We start from the raw sequence: 9,897 nt of genomic DNA, 5'->3' as shown, positions 1-9,897 counted from the left end.
AGCTCACACACATAATAACACAATCTCTCTCGTTGCAGCTGATCAGTTTTTATAAAGAGGCTACATTCCATCTTGCTCTCTTTATCTTCAGCATTTTCTTAATCTGGTGGGTTTGGACAAAAACTTTCTTGCACATTTATTTATCTTTCTTTTGTGAATCATGTGAATTCTAAAGCTTATGTAGTTTTAGAGCTAAATGGTATCTATTCATTAATCCTTTACATGAAATGACTGAAAATGAAACAGGGTTTTTCTCGATACCTTGAACTAAATACGGAAATGCAAAAGAACTCCAGTTCAGTGAAGAGTGTGCCCAGCTGCACGCTCTGTTCCAGAGCCGAGACCTGTGAGTGGAGTCGGGTTTAGGGCCCAGCATCACAGCCCTCACCCCCTGCTTCTCCCAGGGACCCAGGAGAAGGGGTACAGTTGGAAGCTGACACCAATTCTCATGGATCCCTTTCTTTTCACCCGTTCACCACAGAATGCAAATTCTATTACAATTTTTGAGTGTGTGTGTGTGTGTGTATTGGGGGTGCCGATAATATTGACAACAGGTCATAGAAAGTGTAATGTTTGACTGAAGCAGAGAGAGCAACTCCATAGCCACATGTGAATTTCTGGGAGAAGTTTGGGTAGACTGTGGTTCATGGCAGGAGTCAATGCTTTAAAGTTTAAATTTTTAAATATGTTTTGTTGTTCTTTTGACCACTTCCTTACCTTCTTCTGGCATTAGGAAACATTGATCTACAAAGTTAAGGCTATGCACTGAAGTGGTCAAGGAAGTTGCCTTTGTGAAACAGAGTGTTTTACTCGCTACATATAAATTTGTAATGTCTACCCCTGCACCTATTTCCCCCAAATTTTTGTGGGGCAGGACTGTGTGGATTATGTTCATGCCTGGGTCTTAAAGGCAGGTGGGACTGTCAGAATAGGACAAGAGTGTGGGGGCAGATCCCACAAAGTCATAGACTGAAAAGAATTTGGGAAACACTGATATTGAGGAAGAAGAGCGGCCAAATCTTCTAAAAGTATATAAAACCCACCTCATCATAACACTCTCTTTACAGAGCTGGCATTTCGAGATTTCTAGGTTTAAAAATTATATTAGGGCTTCCCTGGTGGCGCAGTGGTGGAGAGTCCGCCTGCCGATGCAGGGGATATGGGTTCGTGCCCCTGTCTGGGAAGATCCCACGTGCCGCGGAGCGGCTGGGCGCATGAGCCATGGCCACTGAGCCTGCGCGTCCGGAGCCTGTGCTCCGCAGCGCGAGAGGCCGCAACAGTAAGAGGCCCGCGTACCGCAAAAAAAAAAAAAAAAAAAAAAAAAGTTATATTATTTTTCTTGCTATTACTTGTCCTTGTTTGATTTTGTCTTCATTTGCTCATCTGCTGAACTGAGTGTGCAGAGGTTCATAAACAGAATGTGAAACACGGGTCGGGAGAATCAAAGGGGCCACCTGTCGGGGCAGGCTGCCAGAGCCGGCGGCTCTGAATCACAGGGGCCCGGATCACATGCTGGGCATTGGCTTCACATCTCTCTGGAACCTGTGTGTTCACATCCTGGCCTTTCTTTCCTACACGCAGCAGCATGCTTTGGTTGGAAGCCATTACTATCGTCCTGTTTGATTGCTTGTTTAACCATTGTGAAAGATCACTCCCGTGATCCTGATGGACCAGCCATTATGCATATAAGAGTTTTGACTATAAGAGGGCAGGCTGTGGGATGCTATTCAATTTATGGCCTCCCACCATGTGACTCTGTGCAGCTGAGGGGCCTGACTGTGGACCGTTAAATTTCATTAGAAAAGACCATGCAGAACTTGTAAAAGCTACTCAGTCAATTTTGGGGCTTCTACAGTTTGAAAACCATCTGAAACTATTTGAAAAGTTTATTCTCTTTTAAAATGAGTTATCAATCATAGGGAAGGTTGGAATCAAGCTATTGCTTGGTTCCACTCAGAAAAAAATAGCTCAAATTTTTGGGTTGCCTTTCCAAGTTCAAAAATCAGCCTCATCATTAGTTAATCCTTAGGCAGACGCTATTCTTTGCCTACTCCAAAGCCATGCCCTATTCCTCATTCTCTGATGCCGTTTGAGCTTTGGGTGGAGATCTCTAGCTCTCAAGGAAGGGGGATCCAGCCCCTGGCCTAAGTGAGCACATGATCCACTTCTGGCTAATACCAAGGGGGGAAGTCTGCTGGGACGGGGGTGTCTGAGGGAATATTTTCTTCTCCTATAAGAGAAGGGTATACCAGGTCATTTCTTTGCCCTTGTTGCTGCCAGTTTTCTGTCTTTGAACATGGTCACTTGAAGAAACTCTCTGAGGAGCTATCTCTATTCTCTTGCAACCCTGAGGGGACAGGGGAAGAGACCTTGAGCTGTTGAATCAGTGCCAGCCCTATCTCTGGATTCCTTGTCACGTTAGAATTAAAAACCCTATCGGTAGGGTATTCTGTTACTTGAAGCCAAAAGTAGTCCTATGTGTTATAAATAGCACTGGTTACCTGCAAGGCCCTGTGCTAAGACATCAGGGAAATAAAAGACCTATTGGATACGACTCCCATCCTCAAGGGGCCTGCAATCCAGGTGGCAGACCTTTTCCAGTCAAGGGCCAGAGAGTCAATACTTCAGGCTTTGGGAGTTGTACAGTCTCTGTCACAACTACTCAGTCCTGCAGCTGCGGTGAGAAAGCAGGTGTAGACAAGATGGAAATAAGTGATTTTGGCTGGGTTCCAACAGAACTTTATTTATGGACACTGACATTTCATAGGTTGTTCAAGTGTCGCAAAATATTCTTCTTCTGTTTTTTCCTCAACCATCTGAAAATGTAAAAACCTTTTTAGCACACTGTACCAAACTGTGAGGTAGGCTAGACTTGGCTCATGGGCCGTAGATTACTGACCCCTGAGCTGGACGAAGGAAAACCCTAGAAAAAAGACTATCTCTTTGATTTACAGGAAGGGTGAATTGAAAGTTTTGTTGTTCCACTTTTGTTTTTAAACAAAAGATAACCTCTCAGCAATTGAGAAGGGCTGGCCAAGAGGTGAGGGAGGACTGGAAAACCAAGGTGAATGGAAGAAATGTTCAAGGACTTTCATGCTTTTGAGGTTTAGTTTAAGAAGTTCTCTACTCCGCCAGGTCACTTAGATAGTCACCCACACCTACTTCTATTAATCCCATTGTTTCAGCTTTCGGATATTGGTCTTTAATCGATCTAGAGTTCACTTCCGTACCTAGTGGTAGGTGGGGATCCAATTTTATTTTCATCCACGTAGTAGCAAGATTTCCCAAGACCATCTTCCGAGAACCTCTCTTTTTCCTGGTTTGTTGTAGAGGATGTTTGGGAGCAACTTGGGTGTCTGTCACCTGGGGACCAGGAGAGTCAGATGTAAGGATGGGTGCTCTGGGGTACTAGGCAGCAGGGAGAAGAGAAGCCTAGAAGTCCTCACAGCCACGTGGACCTTAAGACTGTAGGGGGAACATCACACACAACACATGTGTAACTTAAAGACACGTGCATTCACCACTGCCACACCGCCTTTTCACAAAGCCCGAAACAGAGAGTCACCTTAAACATAGAATGCTGGGGTGGGGGAAGATGGGAGTGAGGAAAGTGAACAAGAGAATAAGTAAAATATAAAACAAGGGAACAGACTTATGTGGAGACTAATGAGAATGTGCTTCAAACAGAGGGATAAAGTTAACTCAACTTTCCACCTAGGTTAACATTTTTTTTAAGTTTTTTAAGTTAATGAGGATCTTGAAAAACCAGATCTGTTTCATGTTGTGACCTGGGGTTTCCTGATCATTTCTGCCTTCTGAGTGAAAGCCTGGTGATTTATCCTGCCACAGAAATGAAACTTCCCCCAAGGGGGGAGTGGCAGATCACTTGATGAGTGAAAAAGTGCCAGAGGTTTTGTCAAGTGTGGGCTAGTGTGAGAAAAGAAGGTAGCAGTGCTGCAGGAAGAACATTCTGGCAGGGCTGTGAGGCTAGAGCAGAGAGAGTTAATGGTCATCCACCCAGGATAACAACAATGGCAATGACAATGATTGTTTTCCATATGTTGGACAATAATTTTTTTTTTTTTTTTTTTTGCGGTACGCAGGCCTCTCACTGTTGTGGCCTCTTCCGCTGCAGAGCACAGGCTCCGGACGCGCAGGCCCAGTGGCCATGGCTCACGGGCCCAGCCGCTATGCAGCACGCGGGATCTTCCCGGACTGGGGCACGAACCCGCGTCCCCTGCATTGGCAGGCGGACTCTCAACCACTGCGCCACCAGGGAAGCCCATGTTGGACAATAATTTAAGTGTTTTACATCCTCACAACAACCCACCAAGGTGAGGAGAGGAGATAATAGGTACTCTAATTGTTCTGATTTTTCAGATGAGGGGACTAAGGCACTGAGAGGTGAAGCAATTTGCCCAAGGTCACACAGTAAGTACTAGAACTGAGATTTGAACCCCTGCAGTCTGGTTCTGGAATCTGCCACTGAACCCTCTTGCTAGGCTGAGGGTTTCACTAGGTGTTATCAGTACCTGATGAAGCTATATCACTGGTACCACTTAACTTATGCTCGTGGTATTAGTGGTTTAACTATAAAAGATTTAACCTTTTAAAATATGGGGGCATTCAGTATTACAGGGGACAATATATAGATTTTTTTGCCATAAAATCTTCTTTCAGGAATATTTGTTCTGTGGTTTTATTTCTCAGTAATTTCATATACCACCAATTATTTTTAAGTAAAAAATATTGAGGGTCATATTCTTTGCTGGTGCCACAATATACTGTGAAGTGTTCTTCCTGGGTTTGGATATTGGGAATGACACAGGTGAGAAGGGGCCGTTTGGATGGAGGTACAACTATGACAAATTAACAGGTTAACTGGACCTCTTAATCTCTAATTATATTATTCATAACTGAATCAATGGAAAGGATCCTGGCATGTCTTCATTAGTCTCAAAAACAAATGGTTGCATTTTACACTACCAAACAGATAAAAAATACTGTCAGTGAGCAGAATAAATGAAGAGGAAAGAAAACGATTAGAATAATGTCAGTGAGCTGTAGAAAAGGGAAAGTTAAAGACTTTTGTATTCAGTGCTGTCCAGTGTTAAACTGATCTTTCAGGCCAGTGTTTTGGAGTGTGTTCAAACCACGAAAAAAGAGCAACATTCTTCATTAGCTGGAGATAATAAGAGGCATTTTCAGTGGGATTTAATGCTGGGTAGAGACTGCACCAAGCATGGAAATAACTGAGTCTGAACTCATTGAACTGATTTGTGCTGTTTACTGATGTTCAAAAATAAAAAGACCCCATTGATTCAAGTTTTCTGCCCCCAAATCCTTTCATCAAGTGTGCAAGGAATTGGCATGACACTCAAGGCCACAAAGAGCGACACCATGGAAAAGAGACTCGTAAAGGAAGTGGACTTTTCTGGCAGGAACACGCCACGGCCTGTGAAAGGGAACACTGAATGTCTGTAGGGCCAGGCCAGGGGCCACAGCTGTCAGATGGGGCCTGAGCGGACACATGGCTTCTGCCGAAGGAATCGGGTTTCTGAGAAAGAATTAAGGCTCGGCCGAGGTGCCGGAGGAGAGCTCAGAATGGTGAAAAAGACAGCTGGGGTTGGCACCAGGAGAGCACGCCAGGCCCCCTGAAAGGCAGCAAATAAGGGCCATTGTTCAAGGGCATTCCAGCCCCCAGGGGCTCAACCAGACCTGCTGAGAGGAGGTGGCTGTCCCACTGTGGGGGCTCACACTGGACTCCAGGACGCACAGAGCTGGAGTTTGCAGGCTTAATCCAACTTTTAAGAGGAGAAGATTATAAAAGTATGCTTTAATAGGGACATCTTTTAGAAATACAGTCCACCCAAAGGGGATACCCTCGTGAGACAAATGAAAGAGACAATTAGGAAACATCAACATAAAGGAGGAAGAGGAGAAACGGGCTTTAAGACAGAATTCTCTCTCTCTACACACCCATCTATATGTATGTATATTTACATTTTAATATGAAAAATTTCAGACATATCTAAGGGCAGAATAGCACAATGATTCCATGTATATCTATCACCTGGATCTAGTCATTACTAACATTTTACCGTGTTTTCTTCATATATTTTGATCTATTTCTTTCTTTACCATTATTTTAAAATAAATCCCAGACACTTCCTGCATATTTCTGTATGTATCACTAATAAAAAATCACCTTTTTTTTTAAAGTTGGAATTGCTTTCACTGGGGTGAGTACCGCTGACCCGCCGTGGTCAGGTAAGTGTTCTACCCCAGAAGGCAGCTGAAGCCTGGCGCCTCCACCCACCACCTCCCTGGGTCAGCGGAACATGCAAAGCCCAGTCAGAGGGTAGAGGCAGGGGTGGAAGCCACCAGGACCTGGGGCTGGATGAACAGGAGCGGGTAGCATCGGGCTGGGCCGCCTTGGTCAGCACATACTGTCCAGGCAGCGTCACTGGGCCCAGCACAGGGGTTGAGGCTCTCTGGGAGAGGCAGGCAGGCAGCACCCCAGGGTAAAAAGAACATGTTTTGTAACTCCAAATTGTAACAGTTCTAACTTAATAATTCCTTAATATCACTTCATACTTAGGCGACTGTATTGGTTATCTGTTTCTATGTAACAAAAAAATTTAGTGGCTTAAAATAGCACAAATTCATTATTTCCCAGAATCCATGATATGGAGGACCACCTGCATTATTAATTAAACAATAATTATTAATTAAGACAATAGTAATTATTACTAGAGCAAACACACTTCTTTTGTGACAGGTATTGTTTTAAACACTTTACAAAACTTAACTCATTTAAGTCTTCATAGCAACCTTACTTAGGCAAATGCTCTTACTATTCCCATTTTATAGGTGATAAAATTTGAGGCACAGAGATGTTAAGTAACTTTTCCAATGTCACACAGCTAATAAATGATATAGGTATGATATGAACACCAGCAGACTGGGTTCAAGACCCAGACCCAACCCAAGACCCAGAATCTGTGCTTGTACCACTATATTATGCTGCAGCATTTTATTCCCCTGCCTACTATACACCTCTACTATTATATCTAAAAGATACCTTAAAGTTACCGTGTTCAAAACTGAACTCCTGATTTTGCCCCCCAAACCAACTCCTTCCACAGCGTGATGGGTATTGTGGATTTGCTTGCTCTACATCTACCCCAAGCTCCTTCTAAAGTACCTTCCAGGGCTTCCCTGGTGGCGCAGTGGTTAAGAATCTGCCTGCCAATGCAGGGGACATGGGTTCAGTCCCTGCTCCGGTAAGATCCCACATGCTGCGGAGCAACTAAGCCTGCATGCCACAACTACTGAGCCTGCGCTCTAGAGCTCACGTGCCACAACTACTGAGCCCTTGCTCCGCAACAAGAGAAGCCACTGCAGTGAGAAGCCCACACACAGCAACGAAGACCCAACACAGCCAAAATAAATAAATAAAAATAAAATAAAGTGCCTTCTAATACTGCAGAGGCTGGAAAGCTAAAAACTACATTGCCCAGACTTTCTTGAAGCTAGAGTTCCAGATGTCAGTTAGGTTTCGACAATCAGTTGCAAGACCTGAATTTGGAACTGATTTTATGAGGAGAGGCAGGGCACATGCATCTCTTTACTAATGAGGAGGAAGTGGTAGAGCTCTGAGGCCTGCAGAAGTCAGGGTGGCTTCCTAGCTTAGCAGAGGCAGCTTGTTGACTCTGACTTGGCCGTGAGACTGAGAGTTTTTCCTAGAAGCTCAGGGTAGAGCCTCTATTGTTACATCATTTTATACTCTGAAATGTCTTTTTCTGCTTCAACTAGAGTGGAATTTTCTGTTAGGGTGTATTCTGTTCTCTGCAGCTGAACCTTGACCGATGATGTAGTCTGCCTTCCCTCAGCAGCAATTCTGTTCTTCCTGGATACGTATGTGTGTCAAAGTTATTTAACTGTACACGTTAAATATGAACAATAATTTATTATTATTTATTACTATTTATTATGCCTCAGTACAGCTATTAAATTAAATATGAAAATGAAAATATGGTCCATTTGAATTAATTTTTATGTATGATGTGAGGTATGGCTCAAAGTTCATCTTTTGCATGTGAATATCCAATTGTTCCAGCACCGTTTGCTGAAAGACTACCCTTTCTCCGCTGAATTGCCTTCAGATATTCATCAAAAATCAGTTGTCCACCTCTGCTTAAGGACCTGGTATTAACCAGCCCTGTGAAGCCACCATGGTGCATCCTAGGGACATTATTGTGGATGCTATTGAAGGCATCACAGGTACACTAGAAACTCCTCTGATCTCAGCACATGGAATGGTTAGCCTTGTCCTGAGCAGCTGTTTGTTTGTGTTCTCTTTTTAGGAAAAATGTCAGGGTCACTATGGGCTCATCACTCATTGTTGCCTTCACGCTGTGAGGAAGCCTAGAGGCCCCTGTGCCACCACCGCTAGTAAGTGCAGAGCCCGTACTGCAAGCATGTTGGTGACAGTCCTCATTCTTGGCTCCATTTTATCTTTCCTGCTCTCACTTTCCCTTTTTTTTTGCGGTTCGTGGGCCTCTCACCATTGTGGCCTCTCCCGTTGCGGAGCGCAGGCTCCGGACGCGCAGGCCCAGCGGCCATGGCTCACGGGCCCAGCCGCTCCGCGGCATGTGGGATCTTCCCGGACCGGGGCACGAACCCGTGTCCCCTGCATCGGCAGGTGGACTCTCAACCACTGCACCAACAGGGAAGCTCTCTCACTTTCCTTTTGCCCTAGTTTCCTCATCTACTTGTTTAAAGTTTTATCTTACTGTGAACATTTTTGTAAGTCATCTCATATCCTTTCTAGAATAAAGTTATACCTGAATAAATAAATAACAATTGTTAAAATAAATTAAGTCCTACAAGATCAAGCACCTTCTTCCCATAAAATTTTTATAACCTAAGAAGATTTTTCCAGGACCTACTCACTTGAGCAGTATCATTCACAGGGGCATTCTGGCACAACAGTGAGTGGGGGCAGTCCCTTGGAGTCATGGGATTTGCTCTGCAAGGGCCCGAGCCTGGTGTTGAAATGCCTCCAGGCCAGCAAGTCCTGTGACTCTGAGTCAGCTGCCCAGGGCTCCTGGAGAGAAGATCATTACCTCCCTCTTCGTCTTTCTCAAAAGTGAAACAAATGCCAAAGAACTCACTAGCCACTGAGCAGATAAATGACCGGCATCTTCTCTGATGCCCAAATTCAGCACAATTAGTTCAGCAGGTGGGTTCTGCTTTGCTGCACCAGCTACGCAGGAAACAGGGAGCACAGAAAGCCAGCCACTAAGTTAACTCACCTTGCCTGTGGCAGACTATTCGAAATATTGCAGGAAAAAGGATGGATGAGGGTCAGGTATCACATTATTGAACTCTGATGAAGCACCATAATGTTTCAGGCAGCATGAGAGAGAGAGCAGGGTCTTCTCAACCTCAGTCACCCTTGTACCACCTTCCTGATTTTTGTCATATCTGCGTACTTTTTATTGTAGTTTTAACTTAATATTTATCTTTGGATCTACTAGTGATACTTTAATCTCACCCTAAGCAATAGTACTCATGAATTCAGGAGTTTGATACGCTAGCTATGTTTTTTTCTATCTGTAGAAAAATAATCTACTGTAGCTATAGAAAAGTAATCTATTGTAAAATAAATATTGGAAACCGGTTGAAATTTAAAAATGTGTTCACATACCTCCAAAAGTCATCTCAGGTACCTCCAGAGGTAGACGTGCCACACTCTGGGACAAACCAGAGGAAAACAATCCTGGATCTCATAGGACTGCAGAAAAGTGTTGGCTCCAGTGGGACTTGGGGGATCAGAGAATCTGTTCTTTAAAAGAGTCACATGTGGGACTTCCCTGGTGGTCCCGTGGT

General features: G+C 44.1%; 1 long non-coding RNA gene across 1 annotated transcript; it reads right to left on the bottom strand.

The window, feature by feature from the left end:
• Window positions 1-2,723: 2,723 nt before the first annotated feature.
• Window positions 2,724-4,154, bottom strand: LOC113618476 (uncharacterized). Its single transcript, XR_003432029.1, has 2 exons — window positions 3,231-4,154; window positions 2,724-2,816 (listed from the first exon to the last, which is right to left on the bottom strand). It is a non-coding gene; the product is annotated as an uncharacterized LOC113618476 (long non-coding RNA).
• Between the last annotated feature and the right edge of the window lie 5,743 nt (window positions 4,155-9,897).

Source organism: Aethalodelphis obliquidens, unplaced genomic scaffold, assembly GCF_003676395.1.
Source record: "Aethalodelphis obliquidens isolate GAN/ISIS:26980383/991018 unplaced genomic scaffold, ASM367639v1 scaffold5, whole genome shotgun sequence".
Lineage (NCBI taxonomy): Eukaryota > Metazoa > Chordata > Mammalia > Artiodactyla > Delphinidae > Aethalodelphis > Aethalodelphis obliquidens.
This window is presented reverse-complemented; position numbering and strand designations above follow the sequence as displayed.